The sequence below is a fragment of the Adiantum capillus-veneris genome, chromosome 24, assembly GCF_014529385.1.
Source record: "Adiantum capillus-veneris isolate H3 chromosome 24, ASM1452938v2, whole genome shotgun sequence".
Classification (NCBI taxonomy): domain Eukaryota; kingdom Viridiplantae; phylum Streptophyta; class Polypodiopsida; order Polypodiales; family Pteridaceae; genus Adiantum; species Adiantum capillus-veneris.
The window spans coordinates 115,023,623-115,042,282 of record NC_140954.1 but is presented as its reverse complement, the minus strand read 5'-3'; positions in this window follow the sequence as shown (position 1 = coordinate 115,042,282).

Sequence of the window (18,660 nt, the reverse complement as noted above, 5' to 3'; positions counted from 1 at the left end):
TTTCAATATGCAGGGGGGGGAAGTATTGAGTACCCCAATGCAGGCATTCTTGAAACTTATCAAGGAAGATGCACCCAAATCTGATGCTGAGCAAGCTGAAATGTCTAAGGTACCATATTCTTTGGCAGTGGGAAGTCTCATGTATGCTATGGTGGCCACAAGACCAGACATTGCTTTTGCAGTGGGAGTAGTGAGCCGATATATAGCAAATCCTGGCAGCAAACATTGGGAAGCAGTGAAGCACATTCTTAGGTACCTCAAAGGTACGGCCGACAGGTGTTTATGCTTTGGGAACAGTGATGCATCCATCGTGGGTTAGCGGATGCAGACTATGTGGGTTTTGTTGACAATAGGAGACAACATCTGGCTATGTCTTCATATTTGCTAGAGTAGCAGTATCTTGGAGGTCATGTCTTCAAGATTGTACGCCGTCTTCCACTACGAAAGCAGAGTGCGTTGCATTGTCGGTTACAAGTAAAGAGGCTGTATGGTTATTTTGCTCGGTCAAAAATCTTGGCATTGATGAGACTCCAGTGATATATTGTGATAGTCAGAGTGCTCTTGCATTGGCAAGGAACCCGTGTTTCACTCCAAATCGAAACACATTGAAGTCAAGTATCATCTCGTGAGAGATTTCTTGGCCAAAGAGCTCATTGATTTGGTCAAGGTACACAATGACAGCAACCCAACAGATACTTTGACAAAAGGCTTAGCTTTGGAGCGGTTTGCACATTGCAACGAGTTGATGGGTATAGGTTGAAGCCACTAGATTGCTTCATGGTTGTACATACCAAGTCACTTGGGCTGTGTTGGCCTTCAAGTGGGAGTTTGTTGGGATTCAAGCCAACTCACCGGACATCCCACTTAATACTAACCCATCAACTAACTTTACCATATATACACTTATTCTTTAATACAAGAGAATAAGGAGCTGCAACAGGATAACGTTGTTGTGCGCTCCAACCACAGCAGGTCTCTCTCTCTCTCTGCTCTCGCACTTGCACTCGCACACGCTTCCTGCGGCACCTTCAGGGAGTTGGTTTAGTGTCATTATGATTTATGGTTAAGGGTGAGATTCCCTCATGGATTATAATTGAAATTTTATGGTGAAAGCCGGTGTGCCTTATGGCTTTTTTTCTGGATTGGGTCTGCCGAAATTTTTGCAGCCATGTTATGTTCTAAAGTGGTTATGCAGGATTGGTCGTACCTCACCCAAGTAGTGTGGAGAGCTCACCTGTGTGATGTGATTGGATTATAGTTTATGGTTTATGGTTTTTGGATTGGATCATGAAGTGATCAAGATGGTTATGATAGACGTGTAAGGGTAGAGACCCTATACAGTCTAACTGTTTGAAAAAGGATTGTTTGTGCATCTAGGAAGTGCTATTGTGATTGGATTCATGTGTTATGTTTCTCATGGCAGCGTCGCTACAAGACTAGGATCACATACATCGCTTAGCCTTAGACTAAAGGGTCGTTGACCTGGGGCTTTGCTGGATCGGGGGTGTTGCCTAGGTCTTCTTCTTTTTGTTAGGCTCATCTACACAGTTAGTGCATCGGGGGTTGAATGACCTACATGGCTAATGTGTTGAGGATCTTGTCTTGGCTTTGCCTAAACACCTGGTGTTGGGCATCAAAGAGGCGGGGCACCTAAACTGGTATGGTTGGTGTTGATACCCTACCACCTGCTGGTATTTGAGATCCTTTCAGAGCTCGGGTTCATGGAGGGAGTCAAAGCGGCCTCACCTATGTGTGACTCAGGTAGGCTGAAGGTGTTCTGGCTCGCTCCCGCGGAAGTGAAATTCTCTTTGTCCGTAGTAGAGCAAAAGTGGATGGTGGACCGGCCGATCCCTACATAGGGTCTGGTGCTCTGCTAGTTGTTTTTTCATAAACTATTTGATGTTATGGTATACCCAAATTTTGTCATTGCATTAATACATGGTTGCCTGTTCCATTTAGATAGGAATTTAAAGATTCTTTATTGTCATCTTCTCATGTCTCTATGCACTCTATTTCACCCTCCGTTATATTCTCTCTCTCTCTCTTCCCGCAATGCGGTGTACACATAGATTCACTCTCCACAATATTATATTTTTCTTGAGTAAGCTTTCATTCATAACACCCATTCAGGGGTAGCACTAGTCGCTAGGTACCTCTGGATGCAGTCCGACTCATGGCCTAAACTCCATGCTTGGTTGGGCACCGAGAACTCCTCCCCTATTCAAATGCTTCCGCAACTTTGATGTATATTGAAAATTGTATAAAAGTGTAAAATTGTATATTTTGTGCATAGACCCTTGGGGAGGGGTATCTCTCACCTAATATCAAAGCAAATTCTTAAGGTTACGAGGATAGCCTAAAGCCTGATACTAGTTGGGTTAGTTATGCATCATGCACGCATTCATGCATGCTGTTTGAGAAAGGATATTGTATTCATGATGCATCTGTAAGTGACATTGGTTGATGGTACTTGTTTGACTTGTCTTCTTGAGTGGAAGTGTTTGGTTTGAGTTATGGTAAAGTGATTGAAGTGTTCAACAAGTGTATCAAGAGTTTCTTTGAATGTTTGTTTTAGTAATGAACTTTATAGGTGACTTATAACGTTTCGTAATGGGGTGTAAATGTCTACCCATTCCTTAGAAAATTATGGTTAAAATTTTTTCCCTTCCGCCCACCCTTTTTGACTCATAATGCGAGAGGATTAATATAATATATTGTTGATAAGATTTTGGATTTGACATGATGCAGAAATAGATCATGCCTCCTAGAGGAAATGGAGTTCCTGCTAATGCCAATGATTGAGAAATAGGATAGTCAGTTTAGCATATATCTATAGAAGGTTTTAGACTTACTCATTTGATATCCATGTCGAGGTGAGGACACCTCGAATTTTTCAAGTGTGGGAGGATGTAAGCTCCCCAATTTTTGGGTCTCTTCTAAAAATAAGAAAAATAACTTCCAATATCTATTTCGTCGAATTTTGATTGACAGTATTGGAAAGTCATAATTATGTCGGCATATTATGGTGTGGCGTAGTCTAGCTACGGTTTCCATTATTTGGTTAGATACTGCTTGGATGGTCAAATTTAATGTAAAAATTGAATGGTAAGTGGGAGAGTTGACCACCAAAATGCAAAGGCTTGTTTTTAGGAAAAAAAGAGTCTTTTTAGAAAAGAGAGGAGGAGCTTAGTTTAGGACTCTTTTCTTGAAGGCCAAACTTCTTCTTGGAGTCTCTAAATCGCACATCAAAATCAGTCTCGTAAAAAAAAAAGAAACCGCGAACATGCGCGAACTTGTCCCTCCTTGCTCACTCTAGTTTTAGCTAGTGCTTTTTGCCTTGAGAGCCTATATAAAGACCTCTCTTCTTTCACTTTGGGAAGATAGATACACTCTCAGACGCGGAAGCTCTCTTGCCTTGACGTCAGAATTACTTATCTATTATATAGAGTGGTGCAAGATCTTCATCACCATCTCCACAAGCTCTTCTCTCTCGTGAAGAAGAAGAAGAAGAAGGATACTCTCTCTCTATTTTCTTATTATCTTCTCTCTTGTTTCACGATGTACGCGCTCTCTGGAAGTTTTCGTGGCAGATACCTCTACGTAGCTCTCATCACTGCTCTCTTGCGGCAAAGAAAAAGCCTTTTGACAACCCCTAATCAATTCTAAAGCACGGTGAGAAACCATAAACTCCATAGTCATCATCTCTCTCTCTCTCTCTCTCTCTCTCTCTCTCTCTATATATATATATATATATATGTATATCGTTTTTCTGCGTAGTCACCCTCTCGGTGATTGTTTTTTTTACATATGAGTGCATGTATGGATTAATCAAGTACATACAAGGTTGCCTCATGATTTTTTCATCATGTTTTACACGTTGATTTATGTACATGATAGGTTATGGTCATTATGTGCATAAAAAGGCGCTTTTCGTTTCACGTCATAGAAGCGATAGGAACACTGTTTTGGTCATAAATCACAAACCATTATGAATCAGCCCGAACCCTTTATACTATAGATAAAAGAAATCATTTAAAACATTTTCTCTCTTAGATGTCATGTGAAAAACACGCACCAGCTAAAAGATATGTCAAAAAACAGATTGCTGCCCACTACACAACCAAATTTTTGGACTCCAGGCTCCTTGGAGAACTACTATATAGATTCACTGGATCGGCAAACCCACTTAACCAATTGAAATGCTTGATGAAACTTGATGATAAATGAATTTAGTTCTCCGTTATCTCTTCGGGAATGCGAATTATTAATCACTCTATTATCAGTTTTACCTACACGCGTAGGAGTGCTATCAAAGGGGGATACCATATGATGTCGTGAGTTAACCGACCCGTTTTGATATGTTTAATGGTTTGTTTTGGTGAGTTGATTTCAATTATTAGATGGTCATAAACTTGTGTGGGAGTATATGGTTAAACATCCCGAACCGCATAGGCAGATATGAATAAAGTGACATTCTTTTGGGGTTACCGTTTCTTGTGTGAATACCATATGGTCAAAGTAATGTGATGGAGTGTTAGTTTATGTTATGGAGATGAACTTAATGCATTGGTTTGGGGTCAAATAATTTCATTTGCATGTTTTTCATGCTCTCAAAAATGTCAACAAAACTCAATTTTTGCATATGTATGAAGTTATGGTTTACCGTTGACCTAAAGGTTGGAGTTGTTTTGCATCATGCTTATGGTGTTGGAATGTTATCATATGATGTATGTGAACTCATGGATTGATGTGGATGCCACATATGCATGGTTATGATTGCTTTCCACCTTTCTAGGTCAAAACTAACTCTATGTGCTAGAGTGGTGAAGTGCAGATGTGATGCATCAACTTTGCATGGTTGGATGTTGTCAAAATTGGATTTTTATATCATGATAAGTCGCTGGTTGGACTCTTTTTATGCATGAAAGAATCACATATTAAGGGTCACATGTGTGTAGACTCTGATTAAAGAAAATGTGTCAAACTCCAAGTGTGGGAGTTGGTTCAGTGTGATTATGATTTATGGTTAAGGGCCGAGATTCCCTCATGGATTATGATTTAAAATTTTATGTTGAAAGCTGGTGTGGCTTATGGATTTTTTTTCTGGATTGGGTTATGCTGTCGAAATTTTTGTAGCCATGTTATGTTCTAAAGTGCTTATGTAGGATTGGTCGTGCCTAACCCAAGTAGGGTGGAGAGCTCACCCATGTGATGTGATTGGATTATGGTTTATGGTTTATGGTTTTTGGATTGGATCATAAAGTGATCAAGATGGTTATGGTAGACGTGTCAAGGTACAGATTGTGTACAATCTAACGGTTTGGAAAAGGATTGTTTGTGCATCTGGGATGTGCTATTGTGATTGGAATCATGTGTTATGTTTCTCATGGCAGCATTGCTACAAGACTAGGATCACCTACATTGCTTAGACTTAGACTAAAGGGTCGTTGACCTGGGGCTTTGCTGGATCGGGGGTGTTGCCTAGGTCTTGTTCTTTTTGGTAGGCTCATCTACACGATCAGTGCGTCAGGGGTTGAATGACCTACACGGCTAACACGTCGGGGATCTTGCCTTGGCTTTGCCTAAACACCCTGTGTTGTGCATCAAAGAGGCGGGGCGCCTAAAGTGGTATGGTTGGTGTTGATACCCTACCACCTGCTAGTATTTGGGATCCTTTCAGAGCTCGGGTTCATGGGAGGGAGGCGAAGCGGCCTCACCTATGTCTGGCTCAGGTAGGTTGGAGGTGTTCTGGCTTGCTCCCGGAAAACTGAAATTCTCTCTATCTGTAGTAGAGCGGAAGTGGATGGGTGGACTGGTCGATCCCTACACAGGGTCCGGTGCTCTGCTAGTTGTTTTGTCATAAGCTATTTGATGTTATGGTATACCCAGATTTTGTCATTGCATTAATACATGGTTGCCTATTCCATTTAGATGGGCATTTAAAGATTCTCTGTTGTCATCTTCTCATGTATCTGTGCACTCTATTTCACCCTCCACTATATTCTCTCTCTCTTCCTGCAACACAGTGTACACATATATTCACCCTCCACAATGTTATATTTTTCTTGAGTACGCTTCCATTCATAACACCCATTCACGGGCAGCACTAGTTGCTAGGTACCTCTCGATGCAATCCGGCTCATGGCCTAAACTCCATGCTTGGTCGGGCACTGAGAACTCCTTCCCTATGCAAATTTTTCCGCAACTCTAATGTATATTGAAAATTGTATAAAAGTGTAAAATTGTATATTTTGTGTATAGACCCCTCGGGAGGGGTATCTCTCAAGTATATTATGGTTGGGGCCCAGTCTCTAGATTCGGTGCTATGCCTTGAGTTCCTTCAAGAAGCACCTTCCATGGGGAATCTACTACATCAATGTCTTCAAAGGCTTGAATGCACGTGATGATCATCTTTGCAATTTTTGTCAGCATCTTGCAAGTCAAATCTGGCACATCTCTCATTTGATTGATTACCACTTGCATAGTGTGCACCATATACAAATACATCAACTTGTAGTTGTTCATGGGCTTTGACAACATTGGGTAATTAAGCACATGCAACTTCTCTAGATGAAGTAGATATCCTAGGATCACCATTGAGGAATTGGGGAGTATGTTGGGGTTGATCTAGAGATGTTGTAGTGCATTTTTGTAGGTTGCTTGATCTTGCGGTCTCTTCTCAAATCCCTTCTTTCTCCATAAGGGTTGACTTTCCAAGATCAAGAGCAGTAGATCTAAAGTGATTGGCACATCCTCATAGTCTCTTTTAGCATTTGGTTCCAAACAAGGTAAGAGCTTCTTTTTCCATAACGGTGCTTCTTGCTTCATCAATGGTAGGGGAATCATTTCATGGCCAAAATTCTTGACCACTTCATCTAGATTTATCATGAGCAGGGCTACTAAGTCAAGCATTTTGAGCACATAGAGCATGTATTCCTTGTGAGACTTGTCGAGCATATTCTCTATCCACTTCTTGAGCTCCCTCGTGGCATCTATTTGCTTTGTGTCTTCTTGAAAGTCATGTAGACCGCCCCCTATTGATGTGCTTGGTAGGTTCAAGGGGGTAAGTCTGTTCATTTAAACTCTACCACATGTTGTGTGGTCTATTGGGAAGGTATTGTGGCTTTGGACTATAAGGCATTGATTGCCAAATTTTTACTTTGCATTTCTTGAGCATGCCTCTATGCATGGCTTGTTGAATTTGCTTTAGATTTTGATAATTACTCTTGGATCCCTTTAATCTCTAGCTTTGGTTGTGTGTATGTGGCGAGCTTTCTTGCCAACATCTTCTATCTTTGGAGTTTCCCTTGTGACAATTCCGATTTAAGAGCTTTGATCTCCTTCATTGTGGTAGTAGGAGCTCGAAAACTAGAGGTAGTGGCAGGGACTTCTTGCATGGTCAGGAGAGTTGATAGTGTATGCTTTACAACATCATATGGTTTGCAAAATTTTGAAATTTTCTTCTACTCTCCTACTAGAGTCTCCTTAGTGTCTGTTGCTTTGTTTTCATCTCAATGTTAGTCTCAATTTGCTATTCCAAATCATGAAAATGCTTTCCACATCTGTCTTTTTTTTTCCAGTTCAGCTTGGAGGGCTTCTTTCTCTTCTTGCAGGCATTCTATTTGTTGTTGTAGTCTCTCAACTTCTCTAATTGCCACATTTTCTCCCTAAATTACCATGAGGGACAGACTCAAGAGAGGTAAACAAATCACGATATGAGGTGATGTGCTTTGTAGCATCACTATCAAAATACCACACATGTGCATCTGCAACAACTGCCATGTATGCATCATGGGGACAACCCGATCACAAGTACACTTTACACTAAAACCCCACTCTGCATCTACATCATCATCACAATCTCCTTTCACAGAAGACTCTACAATAGCTGCACTTGTATTGGACCCTGTAGTTGATCCAGCCTCTTTCTTCTTAGCCTCTTTTGCCTTCAATTTTGAAGCATTCTCCTCATTGCAGCTTATCGTCCCAACCTATTTTTTCTTTTTGGCTACTATAATATTATCTCCCTCCCTCCATTGCCGATTGTACCTCCGATCCCATCCTCAAAATCTCTAGCAATAGCAGTTGGGCCTGCTGCTTGGCCTTCTTGTGCCCCACATGCAAGTTTTACTGTAGAAAGTGGAGCTCGATATCTACCCTCAACAAAATCAAGCATATTCACACTTTGTAGCAAAGCATTTGATAGATCAGACATGCATGCATCTTACAAGCTCAACATTTCTTTGTTTCCCTCGCTAGCAAGACAAATTGTGTGCTTTGTTTTAGCAAGGTTTGTAGTCAGAATATACAACAGATCATCCACTTCCTGCAACATATTTTTATTAAGGGATTGCATTCGAGCACTAAAATATAGGACTCCCTCAAAAAACTGATTGGCAATATTTACCCCAACGAGGTGTTTTCTCCAGCAAGGGTACCATGCATGCCATCAACTTAGCCAACAATCGATTTGCGACAAGCTACAATTGAACACTTTGCCAGAAGCCCACCAAGCTTGTATAGTCCTGTACAAGATGGTTGCCTCTTCCTTGGTCCTTGCACAACGCCATAATTCACACATACACTTGTGGTCATCTTGCAGAAATTTTGATGCACGTATTGCATGGTGTAAATGTAAAATATTTGCTCCCAATGAAATAAGCATGAGCGTTCTCTTCCTTCCATAACATTGGCAGGTCCTTTGTTGAATACAGTTTGAATAACTTTCCAAGTTGCTCCAGTCTCATCTACCATGGATCCTCTAAATTTAGCTGGACGGTGTCCGCTGTCCAACAACACCAAATTCATAATTTCCCAGAACATAATTTGCACGTGTGTGTCTTGTTCCTTCATCTTGTAGATGGCAACTATTTGCATTTCTTAAATCGTATAAAGATTAATGACTAATCAATGCTACAAAGGAACAAAGAAGAAGTACATAGTTGTTTAGCAAGACTTACACAGGATCGTAGACATGTTCTTCCATTGTTGTGCACCCTACTACCCTATGTACGTGATCAAAGCAAACCCATATTCTTTGCAAGTCCCCACTCCCGTATTGTTGCATTCTATTCACTAGCTTAACACCAGATACAGGGACATTGATCGACATTTTGAACACATGACATGTAAATAGTTGATACCAACTGATGTAATTGAAGTTAGCAATTTTCCTGTCCAATAAGTCTCATTTGGCCATCCACTCATTGCATTGATCAAGCACGAGCATTTTTGCAGACAAGATGTCTGCCACATTTCCTTCTCTTGATTAAATTTGGATACCTTGTTCTAGAATGAATAGGCTTAACCCTAACATTTTGTGGACACCATCCGACACAACGTTCAACTCATAAACACAATCTGGATACCTCGTTCTAGAATGAATAGGCTTAACCCTAACATTTTGGGACACCATCCGAGTTCAACTCATAAATACAATCTCCATTATATATCTATGGAACATCATCTACCTTTTTCTTAATTAAACACCTAGAAATCATTCGGCTCAACTTGGGATACTTGTGGCTATTTAGAACAATGTACTCCAGTATACTCTATGTTTTTTCTACCTAGTGTGAACCTGAAGATATTTTGTTGTCTTTCTTTTCTTCTTCTATCCAAACATCTTGCATGGATTGCTGGCAAACAAAAAATTATTCCTGCAATTTCTTGGTTGAGTGTCCAACAACAAAACCTTCTTTTTCATCAGTGGAGCTGTTAGATAACTCCACCATTGACACATATTTGTGACCAACATAAAATTTGTGGACAACGTGGAATCCAATAGAAATTGAAATTGATGACCTAAAGTCACACCATCTTTCACATGAGTCTGAATGTTGCCATCTGGAGGAGTGGAAAGGATGGCAAATATCTTGGTGTTACTACTACCCCGATAATCTCCAGGATTGACCATGGCAAATCTTGCAGGGCAATAAAGCATCAAAGGTTCACTGATAATAGTATTCAAGAACAAACTCACCTTGAATGACAACATTGAAGCCATGGCTGGGAAAATCTTTTAGAGCGTAGTGGAAATCTAGATAAATTTCAAATGATACCCAAAACATATATTTATAGACAATCTCCATTTTTCCACCTGTCTCTCTCCCCTCTCACCTAGATCATTCGGCTCAACTTGGGATACTTGTGGTTATTTAGAACAATGTACTCCAATATACTCTATGTTTTTTCTACCCGGTTTGAACTTGAAGATATTTTTTTGTCTTTCTTTTCTTCTTCTATCCAAACATCTTGCATGGATTGCTGGCAAACAAAAAATTATTCCTGCAATTTCTTGGTTGAGTGTCCAACAACAAAACCTTATTTTTCATCAGTGGAGCTATTAGATAACTCCACCATTGACACATATTTGTGACCAACATAAAATCTGTGGACAACATTGAATCCAATAGAACTTGAAATTGATGACCTAAAGTCACACCATCTTTCACGTTGTCGGGGGATATGTGTTTGCTACGTGAGCCGGGCAGGCGCCGGGCCTCTGGCTGTGGGAGGTGTGAGAGACTAGATGTAAGACACAAAGCAAAAGACTATGAAAACACCTTGAATGCTTAAAAATTGACGAGCAGAATGTTCCAAGCTGCTAATGATTAGCCAAAGTGAAATTCAAATACAAATGTTTGCCGTTAACGACAGTGATGGTGATAGGAGAGTTTAACGCTCTCAAATTAGATCATGACTGTAAATTTTTCACTTATGCCTGCCATTAGAGTCATTTGAAGCTGATCAGGACGTACATATCTGGTGAAATTCCCTGCTTGATGCCCTTGTAATTCCCAATTATGGTAGAGTGATGTTTTCCTCTCTCCTAGTTACCTTACCGCTCGCTTATCTTGCTACTTTACCCCAGACTCCCTGAATGCTTGCCGATTACAACGTCTCAGCTTGCCTTCCTTTTCTTGCCAAGCTTCGACTTGCCGATTTTCCCTTGCCTTATCTTTCCCTTGCTGAGATCTTCTTAATCTTGAGTGAGAGAGTTCCTAGCTTTTCTGATTCAATTGTGAGCTTGAAGCCGAGCCTCATTCCCTTCGGCCTCCTCTTGATTATGGCCGAGAGAGGGAGAGAACGCTGTGCTCTTGCTCCTTCAAGTCTTAGCTTCCTCTTATGGCTCAAGGTCCTCAGAAAGAGAGAGCAAGAGAGAGAGATGCTTCCTCGCCTTGGTTCTCTTCACCTCCTCGCCTTTTTCTTTGCTTGGAATCTCAAGCTCCTTCTCGCCTTGCTCTTCACTTTTGCCTTGCTTGAATTGTCTCCCCCCCAATCAATAATCACCACTGCATGTCCTCCAAACCTTTATTAATAGCCTTTTCCCTCCCTTAGCAACGACGGCGCCGTCGTTGCTAGGGAGGCCCAAAAAACACCCCTATGATGTGGCAGTGGTGGAAAGGAGGTGCGCAAAACCCAGTAGAAATGGCTCCGAATCTGGTTGCCCTGCCGATCTGGACACATTTCGTTTCATGCCTGACACAAACCGAGGCGCAAGCTGGCCAGCGCGATCATCTCTCTCCCTTTCTCCTGCGCACTTTGTTGCTGCTGAACGCCATCGCCCTTTTGTTTTTTATTTTCCTCCACACTTAAGCACTATTTTACAAGTGGGCGGCCAATTTAATTTGCTTTTGGGCGGGCGGCAGCCCTTTGGTTGCCTTTAGGCGGCCATTCGATTTGTCTTGGGTGGGTGGCACTTAAAGGGCACCCCATTTGGCATACATACCGACTAAAGCATTGCCAAGCAGTATAGCTTCCTTCATTGGCGGCCACATTAGTGGACGGCCTTTAGGTTATGGCCTATGGCTGGCATTATCAAAGGCACCACATTTGGCATACAATTCGGCCAGGCAATGTTAAGCAACAAATAAAAGGCATCATGTTTGGTACACATGTCGGCCAAGCAATGTCAAGCACGATATTTTTCTCCAGTAAGCCTTGACTAACAATATCTTCGAGAATCTTATTGTCCATAACAGCATCTTGAATAATGCAAAAATTACCCAGCTCAGCGTGCCAACAACTGACACCGGACTCTGCCCGCCAAGCCGTAAATCCCATTAGACTTCTTAAACTGCATAAAATGCATACAAACCCTGTCGAGGCTGTAAAATTCCCAGATGGCACACCGACCAAGTGGACTGGACTGGTACGGAACCGGCCCCCGGTGAATCTTTAACGACCAATATCTTGGCGATCGGAACTCCGATCGCTAATCTGAAAAGACCAACGCGCTCCACAAAGTGAGCACTCCAGGCCCGTGCATTCATTTCATTTATGTCACCTCAGCAATAGTTGCCCTAACCGGTGCAATCGACTTAAACTTCAATATGCCATAACTTTTTCACTGTAGCTCTAATCGACGAGCCGTAAAGACAGGCCGGTATAGCACATCAAGCACTACAGTTCTAGATCATAAACTCCTATCTGTGCTCACTTCAAGCATAGTCGTTTTTAGCATCATTAAGGCATCAATTGATCCTTTTAAGCCACATCTGACATACTTTAATCATTAAACTTGGCCTGTTAACAAGCCCTCATCACTGACCATTAATCAAGTAGGTTTGCAATAAGCTTGATCTGCATCTTCTTGGCATATTTCTTAGCATGGGAGCGGAGATGCACGACATCCACCCCCTCTAAACCTGCACAGCCTCCGGTCTGTGCGAACAACACTTCAATCTGCATCTGCTACAGGTACCTTAAGCTCATTATCCATCATCAGACTCACGTAACTAGTAAACATATGAAAAATAAAATAAGGCTTATACCCTATCATCAATGTTGTAGCTTAATCATTAGGTAGCTTCCATAAAAAATCTATGAACTATATCTGCCGTATCTTCAAATCATTCAATCATGGATAAATTTTTTAGTGAACCCCGCTAGACTCAAGTGCTCCAGTTAATGATGCACACGGGTTGACCATTAAGCTCTCTTTAAGGAACCCTGTCAAGCTCAAGTATGTCGTACTCTGTCTGCACACAAAATGGCCGTCAAGTCCTTTACCTCAAGTTCTGGTAGCAGAACCAACTCAAAAGATGTGAAGATACTTCATCAATTATCCAAAGAAGTGAGTTCAAAGACAGCCATGTAATATTATTAAATGCATAACTAAACACTCTTCTGACTTAGCATAATCTAGAAAACAAAACCCATCATGTAGCCTGCTACATCAGGCATCTGGTATCCTTTGCATCTGCAACTTACACTTTAGTAACCCCCAGGATCAAATGGGATAATAAGTAATTGCCCACACACTGGAGCAACTTAACATCCACATGAGCATACATTTCCTGTATCAATTAGCATCAAACATTTCTGGTGCAAATATGTTACCCTTGGTTCAAATAGCACACAATTACTATGCATACTGATCAGTATCCATCCATATTGAATCTGCTTATGATTATCCTTAGAATCTCCTGGATCAAACACCATCGAGATCACATAGCATTGATGGACTCTGCAATATACTAGAGCTTCACCTGAAGCATAGTGCAACGCCCACATACTGCAAACTGTTGGCAACTTAAGCTCATTACCAGAAAGCTTTAAAGAAACCTGTCTCCCTTTTACTGGCAGCCAAGACATCACTGACATAAGCATCAATAGGCATAGCAGCCAAATCCAGTCACATTTGGTACATGTTCCAATGAAATGAAAAATCCTCTGCACTTTTTGCAAAATCAAGGATGACTTAGCATCATCACCCCCTCTAGCTTCGTAGCCATCATGAAAAACCTTGGGAGTCTCTCAACCTGTATCATCAGATGAATTTTCACCTGTTGGGACTTCAACTTGATCATGAAAAACAGATTTATCTTGTAGATCTTCATCCATAATATCCACGAGAAAATCACCCTTGGAAGTCTCAACATTAATCAAAACTGTAGGAGTTATCTCCTCACGCAGCCCATGTACAAGCATAGATGTAAAATCCCTGTCTATAATCTGTTCACAATCGACATGATCCGAGCAATCTTCATACTCATCCATATCATCCTCTGCTTCCTCATCTGCACTTAGCAATACATTATAGAACTGTAAAGGCTCATCTGGAACCCCCCCTGAAGAGGTATACGCACCAGAAAGCTCCTCTATATTGCCAAACATCTCCTTCAGATCTAGACAGAAATTCATCGATTATAGCATCCTCTTCTGTGATAGCATCATCTGCAAGCATATTGTTAGTAGCAATCATAGGTTCATTGACATCCTCAGGCTCATCCTATGCTGGATTCCCAATCTTGGTCACTTCATCAGCTATCGTGTATATAATAGCTTTATTTATGCACTCATCTGCACCAAACATGTTAACCTGCTCGCCTATAGTGCTGATAGTTTTAGAAATATCCTGTAGAGGTACATCTGCTTGATGAACTCCTTCAGAATAACCCATGTCAAGGTTAGCAACTTGCGAACCACTTGCTGTACAATCTATGTCTTCACTGGAACCATTATTAGAGGTAGCGTCCATGCGAGAAATCTTTGAAAAAAATTCATAAAATCGTGTTTCAGCATTAAATTCATCGTTTACCTTGTGTTCGTTGCTCAAATTAAGCTCCTCTGAAACTGAATCTGCTACTTCCAGCTTAGCATTCTCTTTGGCTTTACTTCTTGCAGAAATATGCTCCCAAAATTCATCATAGTTGAGGATCTACATCGGATTCCCTTCACCTTTACTGAAGACAACCTTATTTCGTTCAGTAATCTCCTTTATTTCCCGATCTAGAATCCTTGAGCTTTCGTAAATCAATTCCTCTGCAAAATACTCCCACCATGTGGGATATTCTTCTGTTAGTTCTTGAACCTACTTTTTAAAATACGAGTTTACAACCTCCTCAAAAGCTGCAATCATCCGATCTTCTGGAACATTTCGGCTCTTTATCTCAGCTTCATAACATGCAATAAAGCCTTCTGGATCATATCCCTGAAAAATATAATACTGCTCCCGAACAACATCAAGTGCTAGCTCTACAACATCATCAATCTGCTTTTTTATCTGCATGGCTTTTGCTTCCTGTAGATACCCCTGAACCAATTCCATCATTTTTGGCAAATCTGTAACTGCCAGATTTTTACCAAATCCATTGGCATTGAAATCTTCAATAAACTGCTTTAACTGTTCTGGCATCTCCATCTTTACCTCCCACCTTGGCTCGTTTTGCGTCGGGTTCACCAAAGATGTCGGGGGATATTATGTGTTCGCTACGTGAGCCGGGCAGGCGTCAGGCCTCTGGCTGTGGGAGGTGTGAGAGACTAGATGCAAGACACAAAGAAAAAGACTCTGAAAACACCTTGAATGCTTAAAAATTGACGAGTAGAATGTTCCAAGTTGCTTATGATTAGCCGAAGTGAAATTCAAATACAAATGTTTGCTGTTAACGACAGTGATGGTGATAGGAGAGTTTAACACTCTCAAATTAGATCATGACTGTAAATTTTTCACTTATGCCTGCCATTAGAGTCATTTGAAGCTGATCAGGACGTACATATCTGGTGAAATTCCCTGCTTGATGCCCTTGTAATTCCCAATTATGGTAGAGCGATGTTTTCCTCTCTCCTGGTTACCTTACCGCTCCCTTATCTTGCTACTTAACCCCAGACTCCCTGAATGCTTGCTGATTACAACGTCTCAGCTTGCCTTCCTTTGCTTGCCAAGCTTCGACTTGCCGATTTTCCCTCGCCTTATCTTTCCCTTGCTGAGATCTTCTTAATCTTGAGTGAGAGAGTTCCTAGCTTTTCTGATTCAATTGTGAGCTTGAAGCCGAGCCTCATTCCCTTCTGCCTCCTCTTGATTATGACCGAGAGAGGGAGAGAACGCCGTGCTCTTGCTCCTTCGAGTCTTAGCTTCCTCTTATGGCTCAAGGTCCTCAGAAAGAGAGAGATACTTCCTCGCCTTGGTTCTCATCACCTCCTCGCCTTTTTCTTCGCTGGGAATCTCAAGCTCCTTCTCGCCTTGCTCTTCGCTTTTGCCTTGCTTGAACTCGTCTTCCCCCCAATCAATAATCACCATTGCATGTCCTCCAAACCTTTATTAATAGCCTTTTCCCTCCCTTAGCAGCGACGGCGCCATCGTTGCTAGGGAGGCCCAAAAAACGCCCCTATGATGTGGCATAGTGGAAATCTAGATAAATTTCAATTGACACCCAAAACCTATATTTAATGACAATCTCCATTTTTCCACCCGTCTCTCTTCTGCCTCCCTATCCTCACTTTCTCTATCCCTCTCACTACTCTCCTCTATATATATACATATGTATACACACACACACACACACACACACACATATAGACAAATATATATATACTTTTTACTACACCTCTGATTTCTCCTCACCTTGGGATGGTTTCTATATGAGATTCTGCCTATTACCTCCCTCAACAGGTGGGGGTCTCTAAACTAACTAAACTAAGGGTCAGAATCCCCGAACGTAAATAAAATATTGAGGATTACTGATAGCCAACTCAATAAATACAGCATGAAGAATACTTGTGATTTTTTTTCTCTGTTGGAACCCCCCCCCCCCCCCCCCCCCCCCCCTTTTTTTTTCTCGGCTTGAGTGTGATGCCCTTCTTATGGAAAAAAGGCTATCTTTATTAAAAAAGTGGCCATCTTCATTGCAATACTATTCTTAGCATGCGCATTCACCAAACCTGCATATACATACGTCTTCTTCTGCGGTGGATTTTTTTCTGGAATGAATGGTGCCGCATGGCGTGTGGGACTCGGAATGCATCAATGAGCAGTGGGTAGCTATGCGCACTTGCCGCCCGATGCCGACTACTTAAGGAGGAGGTGAGTAAAGTTGTTGTACTCACTTAGTGCCTTGGGGTATTCTGAGAGAGAGCACTTTCTATTGAGAGAGGGTAGTGGTTCACTGTGCATCATGGAAAAAAGCAATGCCATTGTCGAGTTCGGTTGTGATGAGGTTGGTGTTTTTTAGTTTGTTTATGATTCTTAAGGGTTAAACATCTACTAGGCTGCGTTTGACAGCATGCTGTTATGCCTTATTGCCCCTGGAAAAACATGAAAAAGAACTGCTGTTGTACTGGTATGGTTGGGCCGATGACCTGCATCAACATCAAAAATTATAAAGGGATACTATCCCATACTAAGATGCACTAACTTATAGCCTTGCTTCTGTCAACTTTATTTGGGAATATGTACATTAGTGATGAAACCCAGATTAGGGGATGGAGTCGTGCTAATTTTGGTTGTAGGCATTAGTATGATGGAGATATATATATATACATATATATGTAGGTATAAATATAAATATAAATATATATCTATATGTATATATATATATGTGTGTGTGTGTGTGTATACACATACCAATATATATATAGACATATATATATATACACACACACACACACACACACACACACACACACACATATATATATATATATAGATATATATCTATATATATACATATATATATATATATATATATATATATATATATATATATATGTATATATATAGATATATATCTATATATATATATATATGTGTGTGTGTGTGTGTGTGTGTGTGTGTGTGTGTGTTTAGGGGTGTGTGGCTGTTTAACTTAAATAAATAACACACCAATGAACAAGATGTTCAAAAAGACGACTGGCTAAAGATGTCAAGGCAAAGATAAGTACAAAAACAATTCAGTCTTTGAATCATAAATGTACAACATAATAAGAATGAAGTATCATTCCAAAGGAATTTGTACAAAGGTATCAAAAACTATCCCAATTGCATCATTAAATGTTTTCAAAGTCGGACTGCAGCAAGCTAAACCTCTTTAACCCGAGATAGAATTCTCACCTGCATCCATATAGTCAAGACAACAGATATGTTAGACTTGGCTACGTATGGCAGGCTTCAAAGAATCTATCAGTTGTTATCCATGTCAATCTTAAAATTTTTTAGACTAGCTACTGTCTTGCATATTTAAAGTCTCCAGGATCTTTTACCATCATCTTTTTGCTAGAGTTACTCATATATTTAGCATATCTTTTATTATAAAATATCTATTAATGTACAAAATGTCGACTAATCCATATCACTGTATGTAAAAAGCTTGCAAGCAAAGCTTAGTTAAGTAATTTTATCCTAAAAATGTGTTCCGATGTCGAGCCCTTCAAAGCCAGAAACAACTAGGATTATCATTTGACCAAGCTAACCCTATCCAGAGACTAGGTAAAAACCAGAAGAGTGTATTGTAGATCACTTAACCCGCCAGATCTTAGCAGAATCTGTAATAGGCATGTTTACCCAACAACATATACTTAAGTATCAAAACGAAATAATCATCAATTGCAGCTGGGTTAATTCTCCAAGTTTTTCCAGCACTATCATATTCCAATAAGTAATCTTTTAATATGATGCTAACCTGAGAAGTGATCTATCAAAGCAAAACAAGCTAGGACCAAACACTTATCATAATAAGTTGAGAGCAACTATAGAACTGCTATCTTGAGTCATTTCCCAAAGTAACTCGGTTAACTCGATGTCGGTTTAAGAAAATAATCCACCAGAATATGATCCATAACATTTCGGTAGCAAAACCAGTAGTGCCACCAAGATTTCAACATCAGATTAACTAGGGTTATCAATCACCCCAACATAAACCTGATGGCACTAAGTTAACC